The sequence below is a fragment of the Ovis canadensis genome, chromosome 5 (assembly GCF_042477335.2).
Source record: "Ovis canadensis isolate MfBH-ARS-UI-01 breed Bighorn chromosome 5, ARS-UI_OviCan_v2, whole genome shotgun sequence".
Taxonomy (NCBI): domain Eukaryota; kingdom Metazoa; phylum Chordata; class Mammalia; order Artiodactyla; family Bovidae; genus Ovis; species Ovis canadensis.
Window position 1 is genome coordinate 18,490,821 of NC_091249.1, and position 17,913 is coordinate 18,508,733.

General features: G+C 48.8%; 1 protein-coding gene and 1 long non-coding RNA gene across 9 annotated transcripts in view; one reads left to right on the forward strand and one right to left on the reverse strand.

The window, feature by feature from the left end:
• Nucleotides 1-17,913, reverse strand: part of GATAD2A (GATA zinc finger domain containing 2A) — a 98,128-nt gene that overhangs the window by 72,575 nt on the left and 7,640 nt on the right. The window contains exon 1 of one of the 8 annotated variants that reach the window (XM_069588977.1): nucleotides 10,897-11,236. The exons of 6 other annotated variants lie outside the window; for them this stretch is intronic. The gene's annotated coding sequence lies outside the window, so the exon portion shown is untranslated. Of the gene's footprint in view, nucleotides 1-10,896; nucleotides 11,237-17,913 lie in introns of those variants that run through there. One more of the 8 variants, XM_069588973.1, reaches the window with a different exon arrangement.
• On the forward strand, nucleotides 11,367-16,258 carry LOC138441651 (uncharacterized). The gene is made up of 3 exons (XR_011257421.1): nucleotides 11,367-12,502; nucleotides 14,096-14,271; nucleotides 15,908-16,258. It is a non-coding gene; the product is annotated as an uncharacterized lncRNA (long non-coding RNA).

The following is a 17,913-nucleotide window of genomic DNA, read 5'->3' on the forward strand; positions in this document are numbered from 1 at the left end:
GGCTCCTCCGTTCACGGGATTTTCCAGGCGAGAGTACTGGAGTGGGGTGCCATTGCCTTCTTAACCCTTTCCTGAATTTCAGGAAACCTCGCTGTGCAAACCCCCATTCCACGAACCATACAGCAAATTCAGGGACTCATGAGTGTCTTCAGCTTCTATGAGAGGCACTAAAACCCTGGAGGGTGCTGAAGCACAGATTCCTAAGCGCCCACCCGCCAGGGCACATACAAGCTAAGGGAAGAGGACTTGACCAACACTGCCAGCCTGGGCCATAAATATAAATGAAGACCCTTTTGCATTGTGTGAGACGTACACATATGCCAACCACACTCAGCACTCCACCAAGCAGACCTGGGGCCCGTAGCAAGGACTCGTGCAGACTGAGCTGCTCTCCTTCCATCGGAAGAGCAAAGTGCTCACAGGAGGCAGGAGACAGAGCGGACGCAGACCGGGGGAGGAGACAGGTCCCCTGGCCTCTGACTCGGCAGTCTCCCCAGCCACGGAGCATAGAGCTGGGGGCGGCCCAGGCCCTGAAGGGAGGGCTTCCTGAGGTGGCTGGAGGCCGGGAAGCATGCTGGCCCATCCAGCTCTGCACACGAGGTACCAGTCTGCTGCCCTCAGCCTAACTCACTCCCACCCATAACCTCAAAACCGGGACCCCTGGCCATCAACAGGCAGATGCCACTCTCAGAACCAAGTCATTCTTTCCCGAGGGCCAGGTCTCCAAGGCCCCCTTCCTTCCTGCGTCCACAACCCCTCCCTACTCTCAAAACCCGTACTGTCATTTGGCAGGACATCCACCTGTCTTCTTCCCTGAACTCTGCCAAAAGAGTTAGGATTTGAAAACATTCGAGCAATGCATGAAACAGGGTAACTTTTCAAACTAGAAAGTAGCAGCTGTTGGAAAAATTCATGTGGATGTTTCAGGGAAGTGTCTTAATCGCTCTAGGTCTGTCTGGAAAAGCGTCCAAAGCCTCAAGCTGGAAAATTCTCAGATTTTAGAAAATGCTGATTACCAACCCAGCTCCCGGGGCACAGGAATCACACTGAGCCTCTTCTTGGTCCCTCTTAACTACTACAAAGCTCTTTCTCAGGCGAAGTTAAGGGCCGTGTCCTCCTAATTTCAATCCACTCATCACTACTTCACTCTTGGGAACAGAGCAGGACAAACTGTTCATATACGGGACCGTCCCTCAGATATTTTATTCTTTTATCTGTTATTTACCACACTTTCATCTAACACAAAGCACTGCTAGTTTGGGGAGGAGGAGACACAGGGACAAATCAAGTTCTGCACCCAGCCCCCAGAGAAGGGTCAAAGACACACACCCCTCAGTTCATGAGGGTCCTGGGTCCTGACACCACACACGACCCCCCACACCTCAATCCACTATGAATCCCAGTGAAGCAGAGAGCGGCCATCCAGGTCCACAGGCTGAGCTGTCTCACAACACCTGGCTTCTCCCAGGAAGGAGACACAATCTCAGACCACGCTTCTCTAGGACCCAGCTCACCCCACCTCTGCTCAAACTCAGCAACCTAAAAACTTAAGGCCCACTATCTCAGGGCCTCTGCCACCTTCCAGTCCCCACTCGGGAGCCACCACCTGGACATGCTCCTGCCCATCCTTCCTCTTTCCCAGAGCACTGCGCCCTGTCTCCCCACGGAGAGTTAAGACCCCCGAGGACAGGAGCCAGCCATCTCACCCATCGCCAGAACCCAGGGGCACAGCACAGGCCAGGCAGAGAAGGGACCCCAGTTGCTGAATGAACAGATGACTTGTCCTCAGTCCCTGGTATCCAGTTAATCCCTACCCGATCTTCACGCACAGGATCTCTGGCACCTGTCCCTGCTTTTTACTCCCCATCAGGCAAATTCAAGGCCGTGTCAGCTCATGCTTGCCTCTTATCAGTGGCCCTTTTACCTCACTGGCTTCCCTACCCGATTCAAGTCAGCATTTTCCTCCTCACAAACCTGAGGGCTCTCCGTGCTTTTAGTATCAAGTGTCAACAGCCCTCCATTTCAGGTCATCAACAATAATCATTTTTCAAACTTATTTTCCACTAAGACTTTCCATAAACCCCGAGGTCCAGGACAGTGATTTGCCAGTGCCATCCCTCCCTGACACTCCAGTGCAGGGAACACTCCCTCCAACAGTCCAGGCCCACACAACGAACCTGCTTCACAATAGCTGTTAAGACCCCCGAGACCAAGGAAGCCATCTCTTCTCAGAAGAGTGTGCGTGGCAGGCACAGATCAGGCGGCCCGTCTCTCTCATGTCGCGACACGTAACAAAAAGTGTATGTGCGCAGCGCACTTCAGTGATGTGAGGGCAGCTTGCTGAGGAGCTGGCCCGGGGCTACCTGGGCCCAAGGCCATCTCTGCGTCTCTGTCACCCAGCTCAGCGTCTCTCCTTAGGCAATCTCAGAGCCCGCAGCGCGTGCCATGGCCTGAGTGTGTGCCCAAGTGTGAGTCACCAACTCACGGTGCAGCAGTGAGGTGCCTGCACTGCATTTCACTCCATGGGGTCACCTACTAGAGTAACTTAGGCTCTTAAATACCAATGGGCTAACTTTTTAAAAAATAACTTAAAAAAAGAAAAAGCTGCAGCCAACAATGGTTCACAGAAGACTGGTTACAATTTAAGTTTCCTTCTCCTTTCTGCAGTAAACCAAGGCAACAAAGTGGGCATGCTCCCACCATCTTAAATTCACAGAAGGTGCGCGCAGGCCCCTCCTGCTCACCCAATGCAGAGCACCTTCCCAGGGACCTTCCACTTTCGCTGCATGTCACGGCAGAGCCACCTGATTTTATCTCTGGAAAGTTCAGAGGAGCCCCTTCCATCCTCCCTGAGGGGCTGAGTGGGCATGTTGATGGCACCAGCAGCAGGAAAGGACAACTGTCCAATCCTGAGGCAAGATTCCCAAACCATCAACGTACCTCCTGGAACCCCTCAGCACCCCTTACCCCAATCTTCTCTCGTCCAAGAACACATTCAATCCCTGTAACCAGTTCACCTGTGAAACAACTTAAAGATGACTTCCGCAGGCAGAGCGGACTCCCCCTACATACAGAGGGTAAGAGAAATAACCTCCCTCAAAGCTTTCAGCAGCCAGCCTGTGCTGTTCTCGACTCACCCTTACCCGAGTGTTAGGGACCATCCCTCCTGCCCTAGACTAGCAGAGCCTGATACAGGATCTGATGTCCAGCTTTTCTGAATCCTGAAATGGTCACTCAAAATGATTCATATGGAGGATGCCTAAATAATGAGTGCCATCTCTTGTTTTTTAATAGATAGGGAAAAGCAGTTTAATGCTCTTAAAACTAAAAGCCATCAACCACTCAATTCCAGAATAAGAAACATAGCTACAATGTACTTCGTTTGCTGGTTTTTAAATGCAGCCCGGAGACTCCAGAAGCAGCCTGAATTCTTGCCTGTGTCCTGCCCCATCCTCACATTAGATGCCGCGATGACCTCAAAAGACAAGGTCCTGAGGAAGGAAACCTGCCAGTGGACCTACACTACACAAATAGAGGGAAGAGAAACCTAAAACAAAGCAAAAACTGCGAAACTAACCAAGCCATAAAGAAGTGAGGATAACAGATCAGACCAGGAGGCTCCAGGAGGGAATAGAGCTCTGCGTCCTTCTCTCTTCTGCAAGTCAACACAGGGCGGGCCACTCCCCCTCTCAGGCCTCAGTTTCCAGTTTGTAACATCAAGCCCCGCCCCACTCATCTGGAAGACTGTATGCCGCCTGCTGGGTTCAGCAAAACAGCACACAGAAGCTAGTCCCAGGTGAATATTAAACTTGTCTGCTGCCCAAGGACCAAAAATAGTTACATTTCTAATGCTCTTCCTGACAAACAGAAATTGACAGTAGGCTGCAATTACATTTCAATCCAGACTCAAGTCTGTTAATATCTTTAACCAAGCAAACTTCAAAAGCAGACCAGGGTATAACTACTACTGACACCTGAGACTCCCACCTTCTCCCCAGACTTTAGTATCAGGAAATGTCACTTGTAGGGTTGAAAGAGACAGAAAGCCTCAACAACAAAAACCTAAAAGGTTTGGGGAAAGAGGCAGGAGACAGATGACCAACACACAAACTGCTGAAAAGGTCAGCTAATCAAACAAAAGTGGCAAGGAAAACACTAACCAAACCCTCAAAATCTCCCCAGTGCACGAAAAAGAATCCCAAGGAGGGATCTGACTCCAGAATCCTCTGAAAAAATCACTTCCCATTGAAGGAATGCATTAAGCCTTTACATACACAATCATACAGGAAAGAAAAGAAAATGAAGTTAAAGTGTTCTGTCAATGAAAAGCAAGCCCTGAGAATATCACAGGTCTGGAGTGACTCAACCAATGCAACCAACACCTTCAAACCAAGGATTCTGTTTGCCATGCTCCTACTGTCCCCACAGCGCTGAACAACTTGGGGGGCGGAGGGGACTTCCCTCCAGGGATGAATGAAAGTTGCTGCAGCAAAATTTTCAGAACTGGCTGGCTAGCAGTGAGAGCCCGCCCAAAATACACAAGAAAACTAAAGCTGTTGTCACTGCCACAAAAGCCCAACAAACGGAAACTCCAGTAAGGAAAAACTGGCCTGGGAACCTGCTCACCTCCAAGGTCCTGTTGAGAACCTTCCTCCTAGGTAAAAATGTGCTGGGTCAAGTTTAACAGCCACTGACTCAAAGGGTAATTGCATAGAACAATTGGAATTGGAGGAAATGTTATATTGGGATTATATGCAGAGTTAAGACCCCACGGCTTTTTTAATTCCCTTCTGGGCAACCTGACTGACTTTTTTAGGTGAGATCTCCTTACAATGAGTTCTAAAGACCTCCAAATTGTTAGGCTGTGGTAGAATTTTGTTATAAAGAAAATCTAGCTCCTCAATCTGTTTCACTGTGCTTGATAACTGAGATGTAAAACTTGGGGGGTATTCCTGTAGTTGTCCTCTGGGCAGAGGAGGATTTTGGTTTTTGGCTTGTTTTTGGATCTTAGTTCCCCAACCAGGGATGGAACCTATGCTCCCTGCAGTGGAAGTCCAGGAGTCCTAACCACTGGACCACCAGGGAATTCCCTCAGGGGAGGAGCTGCATCTCAGAAGTAAATGGAGGACTAAGGATTAGGATACCCCTACCTACTTTTTCAAACATTTCTCAGTTGTCCTTGCAACCATCCCATGAGGTTAAAGATACAGTGCCCATCTACAGGTGGGGAAGCTGAGGCCAGGTGGCCAGGCAACCTGCCCGCAGCTGAAGAATGGTAAGTTGTTGTCAGATCTTCAGATTCCCAAGCAGCCTAAGTTCAGAAGACAGCCGGGGTTCAGGCCAAACCTTCCCATTAGCCGCAGCAAGCACCACAAGCAACCTACTTCCAATCCCTGGCCAAAGCGCGCTCAGTGATAAGGCCGGAAGTACAGAAGCCTCTCTTGGTTCTCAACGGCAGGACCCCATGAGGATCTGCCTGGCGAACATCTTACAAACGGAAGAGCAGCCCCCTGAAAATCAAAATGTGAGGTTCAGAAAGCCCAGGGTCTGGAAGAGGGGCTGTGTCCCCTTTGCCCCGATGAGGCATCACCAACCCAGGCATTGCCAGGGAGGCGCCAAGGCTGACGAAGAAACATTCGGTCTGTGATTAGAAAGGCTGGGGCCCATCCCAGATGTAGAAAACCCAGCAAGGTGACCCTACAAGCGTCACCCTCTGTAGGTGCTTCACCTTCTTCCATCTCGAATGTGCGGACAGGCTGCGGTTCTCAGGGGCAGACAGACTTGTGTCCCACAAGCATGGAGGTGTTCCACACGTGAGAAGCAGCACAGGGAGCTTTTCGGCTCTGCCTCGTCGATTCCAGCCACAACAGCACACTCAGCGGCCCCAAGTGTGTGAGCAGGCACACACCAGGTGCCGCACTAGGCCCCTTTGCATGTGTTATCTCACTTCCAAGTCAGTCATCATGGGAGACAATACGTCCTCCTTTTCAGAAATGAAACACGGGGAACTTTCCTGGCGGCGCAGTGGCTAAGACTCTGAACGCAGGGACCCCGGGGTTGATCCCTAGTCAGGAAACTAAGAGTTCCCCAAGAATTGCCAGGCCACAACGAACACCTGTAACAGCCAAATAAATTAATTAAAACAAATATGTTTAAAAGAAGAAATGGGAAACAGAGGATGAGGCTCATCAAGGTCAAGTCACTACGAAGAGGCTGGGTGGAGCTCACACCCAACCTAAGGCAGCGCCAGGGCTGGCCCAGGACACCTCCACAGGGACCTGCTGCCCGGAACCCCGCCCACCCCGGCCCCAGGAGGAGCTGGATGAGCATGTGACCCAGCAGTGCTAGGGTGCGCTCAAAGGCATTACCTCGTTTAGGGTGAATTAGGTCTGAAGGTTCAAATCAAAAGACCTGGCCATCAAGGCAGGTCTAGTAGTGTCAAGTGTAGAGATGGAGACACAGGAAGAATAGCTGAAGGATTCTTCAGGCTCAAGTGAAGACTTTCTTTCCAATCCCACATCGCCTCCGACTCTGCCTCTGGCCTCTACCCCACCCTCAGCTATGGCCGGACCTGAGGCCAAGCAGCCTCAAAGTTTACAACCTCACCAAATCTTCCCTCCAAACTCCTGCCTCGATTTTGTTGAGAGCCCCCTTTCAGGTACAGCCCATCCCAGCCAGCACATTCTACCTCAGATTTCCTCGGACACATATCAAATCTTCAGACTTTTCACATAAGGAATCCAAGAACTGGGAATCAGAACAGGAAAGCAAGATCCCTGTCAAACTCACCTGTGAAACAGGTACCTCTGTGAAGACTGAGAGCGAGAAAGTGGGTGCAGTGCACTGAAGTTGCAAGAACCCTTTCTCACATACCCTGGAGTGTTCCAGAGGATTCCCCGTCACTTCCTAAGGTGACTTGCAGGTTTTCAATTACAGTAAGTTTCTTTGTCTTCTAAAAGACTAACCTACATTTTCATCAGACGAAAAAAGAGGTCGCAAATACAGCCTAGAAAGCAAGGGGAGGGGCAAGAAGCCTGTAGTCTGACATTCCTCTTGACTAAAAAGTCCTGCATCATGTTTGCCAAAATCCACAGGTCTGCAAGATGCGTCCCCAGCTGCTACTTGTTTCCAATAACACAGTCTCACCACCTTCCACCTCACTGCCACCTCTTCAGGTCCCCTGCCTTTTACCTCCACCTTCCTAACACACTGCCTTCCTAATTCAAGACAAAGATGTAGCTTTGCACAGTTGGCACATGAAGTAAGTTTCATTAGCTGAACAAATGGCAATCTGAAGCCAGACTGACTAACTCACCTCCTGAAACAGTTCATATAACTCAAGAGCATCCATTCTAACAACCAACCACATTTAGCTGGCAGCACAGTTCTGTAAGCCTCAAACTATGACACTGCCAACTCGTTCTTCTGGTTCTGCGGCACTTCCCAACCCGACAACTATTATAAGGAAATCCCAACGATGCTCTATTACCCCAGGACGACAGCTCATGAAGACCTCACCTACTCCCCTGTTTCATAACCTTCCTAGTTTTCTACAATGAGCATAAATTATCTCAATTATTGGGGGAAAAAAATAAGCCCAGGGAAAACAGTCCTGTCCATTCCATTCGATGGCACAGAAACACCCCAAGTCCAGATAGCTCTCGAGACAAGTATTTGAGTTGCCCATGCTTTCAGAGGTTAACACACTCACACTGACAGTCCTTAACTGGATTCAGTGGTAAGAGTATTACACTTTTGTGTCTTGGAAACTGACACATTCAAGGCTCTGCAGGTCATTTTTTATTTTCTCCCAACAGAACACCAGAAAATGCCAACATTTCAGAAACAGCTTCACTACTCTCCCACTCGCGTCTTTCAGGTGCATCTTCTAGTCCTCTGCGGTCTCAGGCCCAAGGAGGTCTAGCTATGAGCTTCAATGTGCCCTCATCACACTGGCCCCTGCCTTGCCCTCTTCAGCTGGGTCCCGCTGCTCTTATGGCAAACGCCGGACCCCCTCAGCCCTGGAACCTGCCCATTTGTCTCTCTCTGCCCCAACCACACTGATCTTCCTTCAATCCCAAACACTCTCTCTGCCAGAAATGCTCTCCCTTTTCCACTTATTTAGCTCCTACATGTCCTCTGATCCCAGACGAAGGAAGGCCCCCTCGAGTCCTGCTTACCAGTTCACAGCATCCTTCTATTCTTGGCCCATGTTAAGTTTCCTCAAGTTTATGAGATTAGTTACAATTGCTCTCCCATTAATCTCACAGTAAACTCCACTGAGCAGGGAGAGATTCCTAGCACAGTGCCGGAGGCACAGTATGCACTCTGATATTTATTGAATAAATCAATAGAGAAATCACTACTTGCAATGCCACAAAGTCATGAAATAAGCGATGCAAAACAAGTGAGAAGAACTACTTACAAGAGTTGAGAACTGGAGTCTTTTAAGTGCTTTATCATTCAATACTTAAATTTAAAAGTGTTCTTAAAAAAAAAATTGTAAAATACAGACACCAAAAAGTTTATAAAAACAAAAAACTACTGCTAATCCTAACCCAAAGATTTTGTTGACATCTTGCTACAAATTCTTCCAGGATTTTTTTCTACCAAGAGCAGCATTATTTCTTTCCTCTCTATCAAAATATAAGATTGTAGGATCTGCCAAATGATACTGCATTAATAGAGATGACTTGACATTTAAAAAAAAATGATGTCATCTGAATGGAAATAACAATGCATCCAAATCATTAATACATTAATCCCATTCTCTACACCACATCCAAGATGACAGGCAATCCTCTGCAAAAACCAGCCTCAGAATTTCAGGGGCAGCAGAGGGGATGAAAGCTGAAGGGTGGGGGAGTTAGCGAGGACAGGGTCTAGCAGATCACTCTCAAAATCCCCAATCTAAACTGCTTCCTCTCTGAAAGGGCCAACTTTTCTGAGTTACAGGCTATAGAAGCGAAGCAATGGGGTGACTCTGTGGCTTGGTTCTTAAAAGCCACCTGGTAACTCTGCTCTCCAAGGACAAAGCAGAGCTAGAAACGGAGTTACCAGATCATCCCCCAACTCCAAGCAGAGGTGTACTGGAGCTTGGACAAGTACATGGCTTTGTATTGTGGGAGCTCCCAGAAAATCCTCATACACAGCTTGCAAACCGGAGCATTCCTGGGCTCCGGTGCCCCACAGGGCAGGCGCAAGCCCAGCTCTATACTACTCAGCAGTCTTGGGCAAGCAGCCTGGCCTCAAGAAGTCCTGGCCTCCAGTTATCTCACCTGTAATATGAGGACTATACTCTCCCTTCCCAAATCGGATTATTAGTGGCACTGAAATAATATGTCTGTGAACTGAGCTTAGCATACTGTGGGCACTCAAATTGGGGCCAGTTTGGTCTTTCCTCCACAGCTTGCTGTCAGGTCTAACAAGCTACCAGCACTCTGGTGCCAGCTAACATTTCACGTAAGATTGAAGGCAGGGGGAAAAGGGGACGACAGAGGATAAGATGGTTCAATGGCATCACCAACTTAATGGCCATGAATTTGAGCAAGCTCCTGGAGTTGGTGATGGACAAAGAAGCCTGGCGTGTTGCAGTCCACGGGGTCAGAAAGAGTTGGACATCACTGAGTGACTGAATTGAACTGAACTTAAAAGAAAACTTGTAACCACTATCAGAAGAAAAAGAGTTTCAACAGGACAGTAGGTCCAAGACTGAAGCAACTGCACAGAAGGCTGCCTGTCCCTCAGCTTCTCTGTGCTACCACGGCCAGAAGGTGTCACTGTGTGAAATGGACACACAAGAACCAGACTTAACCAGTACTATGTACTCCTAGAAAACTGAAAGAAGTAAAAGGGTAAGGAAGAGAAAAAAATTAAAGGCTCAAGTGACTCACTCGGACTTTGATCTAAAGAAGCCAAAGCTCTAAAGATAAGGATGAACCACACACGTAAAGAGGTAGAGTCAAATACACAAAATTCAATTCCCAGGGCAAGGGAGAGACGTGCGCGCAGGTTTCCCAAGTCATTCGGTGCCTAAGGGAGGGGTCCCCATTCATTTCTGGGTCCCAGTGTTTACATACACACCAAGTGTCAGTCACGCTCTAGGCTAGGGCCCTGCCCATAAGCCTTTCCTTGTTGAAGTGATCAATTCCGATTCTTGGCAATAATCCCTTTAAAAGGCCAGCTGCTGCTGTCTAGTCACTGATGCCAACCCTTTCCAGGTGGGAAAAAAGATATCAATACAGCCAACGCCTAGATGGAGAGGCAAATTTAAAGTATAAGGCCCTGAGAAAGGCAGGAATCCAGAGAGGGGGAAGGGTCCCGTGGCTCCCCGGGGTCAGGCAGGAAGGGCGCGAGCCGGGGGGAGGGCCAGCCCTGCAGGCGTGGGCGCGCGGGGACTCTTATTCTGACACGGGATCCGCAGCCGCCGTCGCCGTCGCCGCGGGGTTCAGCGCCGCGGCCCGGCCTGCCCGCGACCCTCGTCTCCCGCCCGGGACCCCCGCCCCGCGCGCCCACGTGCCACTGCCCCCATGCCCGTCCCGGCCGCTCGGAAGCTGCACCTCACGACCTGGCCCCGACTCTGACCTCCAGAGGAAGCGCAAGAGGAAGAGGGGCGACGCCGCGACTTTCTGGGACCCCCGCCCGGCCCGGCCCCCACGTGCCCAGGCGGCGTCGGAGCGCGGAACTTTCCAGGGCAGCGCAAGGAAGACGCTCCCGGAATACAAGGAGTAGAACTCGCTCGCTCTTACTTTTCCACGCTCGCATCGGGGTCCCTCACAGCCCCCAGACCTTCCGACCCTGCCCAGCCCACACCGCCCCTGCCGCTCCAGTCTCCCTCACGCGACCCCGGCCATGACCCCAGCCCCCGCCCCCCGCCAAGTTTGGTCCGGAACTTACCGGGCCGCGGGCCGGCCGGGCCCTAGGACAGTGTGCGGATTCAAGGGGCCGCGGGGCCGGGGTCGGGGTCGCCTGCGGGGCCGGGCGGCCGAGGGGCTGGGGGCGCTGGGCCGCGCGCGCTCGCTCCGCCTGTGGGGCCGCCCGGGCCCGCGGCGCTCGCTCCGCCGGTCCGCCCGCCCGCCCGCGCCGCCGGCCAGATAATGCGCCCCTCGGCCGCACACATGGAGCCCGGCGCCGGCGTCACCGCCCGGGACATGCGCACCAGGTCAGCGCGCCCGGCCCGCGGCCCCCAAAACACCGGGGAGCTCTTAAAGGCGACGCCGCCCGCCCGCGCCCGGCTGGGCGGGGCCAGGCTGTTGGTGGGCGGGGTCTGGTGTGGTGGGCGGGGTCAGCTCACCGGTACCGCCCCGGAAGCACCGCCCCTCCCGGCCGCCCTCCATGGGACGCCCTGCCCCGTGCGCCGGTTTCCCACGAGGGCTCGGGCGTGCTCCTGTAGCAGCGCCGAAGGGTCGTCGCCAGCTCACCCGCGCGGCCCAGCCGAGCGGGCCGCGCCCAGGGCTGACTCATGGCGCGCTCACTGCTGACCTCGCACCAACTGGGCTGCGAGACATCGAGCAACTGCTTCTGAAAACCGAGGTTAGAATGCCACCCCCGCGGGGTCGACACACAGAAGTTCCCCTCCAGGGGATCGGCGAAACCATAATTCCTCCAGCTCAGTAAAGAGAGTTCTACAAAGTAAGCGCCAGACCCACCCACTTAAAAACACCTAAGAGATGACTGCTCTTCTCCAGTTACCTCCCAATCTGCCCCGTGCTTCGAGGAGAAGGTGAAACCTCCCAAGAAAACAAATCTGCGCCCTTCCTTCTGCAGTGATGTGGAGGAAACACGGCAAACAGTCTAAGCCAAGAGGATGGGCTTTGGAGATACTCAACTACATAAGGAAAAACACAATTTTCCTAGAGAAAATAAAATATCTTGTATTACAAGAAGCTCTCAATATCAAGGTTAGGTTCTGAAAGTGAAAGTGAAGTCGCTCAGTCGTGTCCGACTCTTTGCAATCCGCGGACTGTAGCCCACCAAGCTCCTCCGTCCATGGGATTCTCCAGGCAAGAATACTGGAGTGGGTTGCCATTTCCTTCTCCAGGGGATCTTCCTGACCCAGGGATCGAACCCTGGTCTCCCACACTGCAGGCAGACGCTTTAACCTCTGCACCACGAGGGAAGCCCTTAAATACAAGAATACAGTCTCTCAGAAAACCTCCTATAGAGACACAGAACTTCAGATCCAAGTACTAACATCAAAGATTTCAAGGGAGGAAAGGAAGCCAGGTTGAAAGAAGGGGGGGGGGGGGGGCGGCGAAAGGGGTGGCCTTACAGACGTCTCCTGCCACCTACAGATACCCAGGCGTTATGGGACTTTTCCCTGGGCCTCCAGAGAAGGGAGGACTGGAACTCGGCCCTACCAGAAATCAGACCAGACCAGAACCAGAATTCGAATTCTCTGCCAAGAGGAAGTTCTGAAGAATCACCAAAAAAGCCCTTCCCAAGTTCTTTTTATGAAAGTGAAGTCGCTCAGTCGTGTCAACTCTTTGTGATTCCATGGACTGTAAGTCTACCAGGCTTCTCTGTCCATGGGATTCCCCAGGCAAGAATACTGGAGTGGGTTGCCATTTCCTTCTCCAGGGGATCTTCCTGACCCAGGGATCGAACCCAGGTCTCCTGCATTGCAGGCACAGGCTTTACCCTCTGAGCCACCAGGGAAGCTCTTTTTATGGCATTAATACAAATAATTCATGATGAGACACCTAGATAACACATCCTGATACATATTCATCAAGTGAAACAAAGTTTCACCAAACATACCTTTACCACTTGAAATGTAGTGATATTTTTCTACTTCATTTTTTTAAAAAGAATCAATGTAATTCTGACCCACGACTGGTCTTGACCCCAAACTTTAAAAACAATGTAGAGTAAGTTTTACAAATAAAAAGTTTTCTGCCATGTCCCCCCCACCACCTCAATAAGAAGTTCAAAGAAGCCCATTTTAATTGTGAGTTCCATACCTAACTGGCAACTTTTTGTTGCTGCTTCCACCCAAAAAATCTTCCAAGGGCTTAAAGCCAACATCTGGTACAACCTCTCCAGGGCCAAAAGAGAAGCATTCCTCAAACTAAAAATGATACAAAATACAAGTTGTTGAGCAGACACCTTGCCTGACTCAGTTTTGTCAACAATTTGCTTTGCTACAAAGAAATTTAAATGTTCAAATCCAAAAACCAAACAAAAACAGTTTATTCTCAAACAGGTAACTGGGTAAAGGAATGCAGAAAAATCCCTGATCCCAGAGGCAAAGGTAGTTTAAAGCAAATATGATTTTCACTCTAATTTGGCAGCTCTGTACCTTGAGAACTGCTTTACTCAACAATTAATCAGATGATGTATATTAAAGCAATACAAGCAAAATATTACCTCAATGCTCCTCAACTGGGTCGTGATTAATCCTACTTGATTAAACACAGACACAGCAAAGTGTGGTCAGGTGGGAGATCCAAGGCTTGAGCCTGACATAGGGATCCCAGAATCTGAGCAAACCCTACGTAAATCACCCAGGTGACAACCATCCTGTTTTAAAGAGGAAGGCATCAGCTGTGACGCAGTAATGACATGGCCGCATGGACTGAGATGGGAACTGGTGACAGGTGGTCCTCCAAAGAATAGTGCCAACTTCTCTGGCCGGCAAAGGGTGAAATGGTTTATTTTGTGATAGGAAGAGAGGAAAAGTGATGGTGAATCCAGACCTGTTTGGGGTCCCAGATGCTCAGGTGGGTGAATGCTGATGCTGCTTGGCTTTGAGGCCTTGTGCCACAGTACTGGACTAAACAGCAAACAGTTCAGCTGGTGATTAAGAAGTATGCTGCAACCACCTTCAGATGCCATTCTAAAACTGAAAACACTAACAGACAAGTAGGGCTAGAGCTATGTTTCTCTCGAAGTTTTTTCCCTCTGCCCTAAGAACAAGGCAGTCACTTATACTTATAGATGCCAGTTAACATAAAAACACTTCTGTTATTACGTTAAACAAAATTTTCTGCCAAATTCACTTCATATCCTTCAGATCCTTGCTAATAATAGCCAAGCCTCCTTCCACCGTAACCACTGAAGAAATATTCTAATTATCTCTCTAATGTACTATTAGATAAACTTCCAAACACCATCTGAGCTAAATTCCTGTACAACAGAGGGACTGACGAAAAGAAATTTGGGCCAAATTCCATGTTCGTGTCCTCGTTTATACAGCAGAAATTGGTCAAAGGCTCCAAAGCAGTGTGAAACTGACTGAAAAGGAGTAGCATCACCTACTGAATGTTTAAGGTACTGTACTTTTGGGGTTTTAACCAGAAAATTTCTTTGAAGTTTCTGGTGGACAAAAATTTAAGATGTCTTATGTGATAAATAAGAACTGGATTTTGTAGGCTGGGGAGCCCAGAGGCACCAGCTCCACAAGTTCACAGGCTGGTGGCACAGAAAGACACAGAATGATTTCAATGCAGAAAATGCATTCGTAGGAAAAGACAGGACCCACAGGAAAGGACTGCTCCCCTCCCTGGGAAGGGCTCTGGGAAATCTCTGCGGATGTGACATTTGAGCCAGCTCTTAATGGATGGACATCCTAGGCACCGAGAATAGCAGAGGCAAGGGGCCAGAGCTGGCTACTCCTGGAGTGGCTTTGGCACAGGAAGGGCTGAAAAGGGGTGGACTCATTATCCTTTAAACTTTCTAGTTGGCTTTCTCTCTCAGAATGCTTAAATTCACAAGCTAAGCAGGCCTAGTTATGAAGACTTTAACCAATTTTTAGATTACCGCAATCAAACAATGATACTAAGCTCCAACTTGTATTCTAAGAAGCTCGCCAACGTTTTTTTTTTAAAGGCGGTCTTCCCTCATGGTCCAATGGCTAAGACTCTGAGCTCCCAACGCAGGGGGCCCGGGTTGGATCCCTGGTCAAGGAACTAGATCCCACATGCTGTAACTAAAGTTTGTGCATGCTGCAACTAACTCCCAGTGCAGCCAAATAAAAAACAAATATATTTTTTTTAAAAAGGTACCCTTATGACAAAGAACACTAGACTTCCCTGGTGCCCAGTGGTTAAGAATCTACCTGCCAGTGCAGGGTACATGGGTTCTATCCCTGGTCCAGGATGATTCCACATGCTGAGGGGCAACTAATCCTGTGCACCACAACTACTGAGGCCCACAAACCCTGGAACCTGGGCTTTGCAACAAGAAAAGCCACCACAAGGAGAAGCCATTGCGACACAACTAGAGAGGCGTTAGCTCCACGCAACTAGAGAAAGCCCGCATGCAGCAACAAAGACCCAGTGCAGCCGAAAATTAATACACACATACATAGAAATGTGAGCATAAAATTTAAAAAAGATTATTTAGAAAGAAAGAAAGAGAGCACTGATTGCTTTCCACACTTTGCATTTTTAGTACTCTAAAGTCTAAAACTATTTTCATTGAGTTTGGAGACAATATAACCACAGTCTCTAAGAGGATTATTTTTAAGTTTCTTATTTCACCCCAAATTCATATTCAGATGGTGAGATTACAAAGCAATTGGGTTGGGAACGGAAAAGATTCGTTTCCATGTGAATTTCATTTCCCTAGTACTCTGATATTTTTGGTACGTTTTTCAAGGACCAGAAAAGAGTTAAAAGAGGATGTACTTTAAGAAAATACTATACTCCCAGCACATTACAGCTGCTACAACAAATGTCGCTGTTTAAAAACAATCACGACACCTTTACACTAGACTTGGAGTTTGTGGGAGATAGCAGCTCCTGCTTGCCTCATCCCAGGAAAGCTCTCTGAAGTGCAGCTCTCTGGAGATGAGCCACCTTGTCAACATGTGTTAAGTATCCTTTCCAACCAAGACTCTGAACACTTAGTGTCAATGCAACACGAAGTTAGTCTCTGTGACCCTGATGATATCCCTCTATTACAGGGTTCTGAGCACAAACGCCTCCCTAAAGGGTTGAACACAAACTGCTAAGAAGCATCACTGCGAACCGGAACCAGAAGAGTGTCTCCCACTCCGTCTCCATCTGCAGTGTCACCAGTCGGCAAGGAGTATCTCTTTTGTGTCTATACACGGCTGACAAAAAAAAAAAGCACACCTAATTTAGATCTATTTTAAGTCTTTGAAAAGTTAGTCAGTGAACCATGTTTTCTATGAATTAAAGAATTAAAAGGGAAAAAAATCAGAAGACGACCAGGAAAAAAAAAAGTGCTAAAAGTGCTATATGACAGTCTTAAGTCTAGAAATAAACCTATTCAAACCCACTTAACAAAGAAAGTGTTAGTCACATCGTTCATTTGCTAATAAACATCCTTGGTTTAGACATGAAGAAAAACATATTTTAAAACCTTGCTATCCAGTTCATACCTCCCTCTCTCAGTTATTAAATGGCTGATCTTCCAAGTTGACATAGGATGGAGGAAAACATTCCTCCGAAAGTTTTCCTAATAGGATGAGTACTTGCCGCCTCCGCTGGTGCCCAGCATTTTACTATAGAAAATATATGAGGTGGGTCTTTCTAGTTTTCTCCCTCACAGCTTGCCCTATTCCATGCTAACCTAGTCAGGCCTACTATTTCACCAACTCCTGGTCTGAGAGCAGGAAAATCTTTTCTTCAAATTTGGGTCAAAAATAAACCTTCACCATATGTAAAATAGATAGACAATGGGAATTTGCTGTATGGTTCAGGAAACTCAAACAGGGGCTCTGTATCAACCTAGAGGAGTGAGATGGGGAGGGAGATGGAAGGGAGGTTCAAAAGGTTCAAAAGGACAGATGTATACCTATGGCTGATTCATGTTGAGGTTTGACAGAAAACAACAAAATCCTATAAAGCAATTATCCTTCAATTAAAAAAAAAAATCAACCTTCAGTATAGATACTTTAAGAGGATAAATACAAACTTGAAACCTTTATACATATAAAGCCTAAACCTTGAAAATGTCATGCAAGTGAAAAAATTGTTCTGCATGTTAAGAATTTTAGACCAGCTTAGGGCTTCCCTAGTGGCTCAGTGGTAGAGAATCCACTTGTCAATGCAGGGGACACAGGTTCGATCCCTGACTCAGGAAGATCCCACATGCCACAGAGCAACTAACCCCGAGCACCGACTATTGAGCCCACACTCTAGAGCCCGGGAGCTGCAACCACTGAGACAAATGCCGCGACACTGGAGCCGGCGGGCCTAGAAGCCGCCTTCCGTGGTGAGAAGCCAGAGCGCTGCGACTCGAGCACAGCCACCACTCCCTGCAACTAGAGGAACGTCTGCGCGGCAGTTTCTGACCCAGCACAGTCAGAAATAAATCAATACAATTTGTTTAAAAAATTTTAAATGACAATTCCCAAAGGAAAGAAAAAATTCAAAAGCAGAGACTTCCCTGGTGGTCCAGTGGCTAAGACTGCGCTCCCAGCGCAGGGAGCCCAGGTTCTATTCCTGGTCAGGGCACTCGATTCCACATGCCACAACTAAAGCTCCTGCATGCTGCAGCTAACACTCAGTGCAGCTGAAACACATAAATATTAAAAAACAATCAGAAGCAGCCCCCATTCTCTGTCCCCCATGTAGACCGCATACTATTACAAAGAGCGTCTGCACAGTCTGATTTCACTAGCCACCACTGGTTTATGATTGAAAATAGTCAGAGGTCAATTTAAATACAGCGTGGTAGTTCAATCTTGAATCCTACTATGACACATTTTTCTCTACTTTTGAAGGTAACTGAGCTTTTCTTGCCAAAGGCGCTCCATTCAAACACTGATTTTTAAGTGAGCATAGCCACCTCAGGTCAAGAGAAGTCACCAGACTGTTTCACATCCAGGTCCCCGATGATGCCCGTGCCGCTCCTCTCCGGAATGCCCAGTCACCTGAAGAGTAGCTCTCCCCAATTCCCCTTCCCTCACAGGCTCCCCAATCCATCCTCCTCCCACATTCC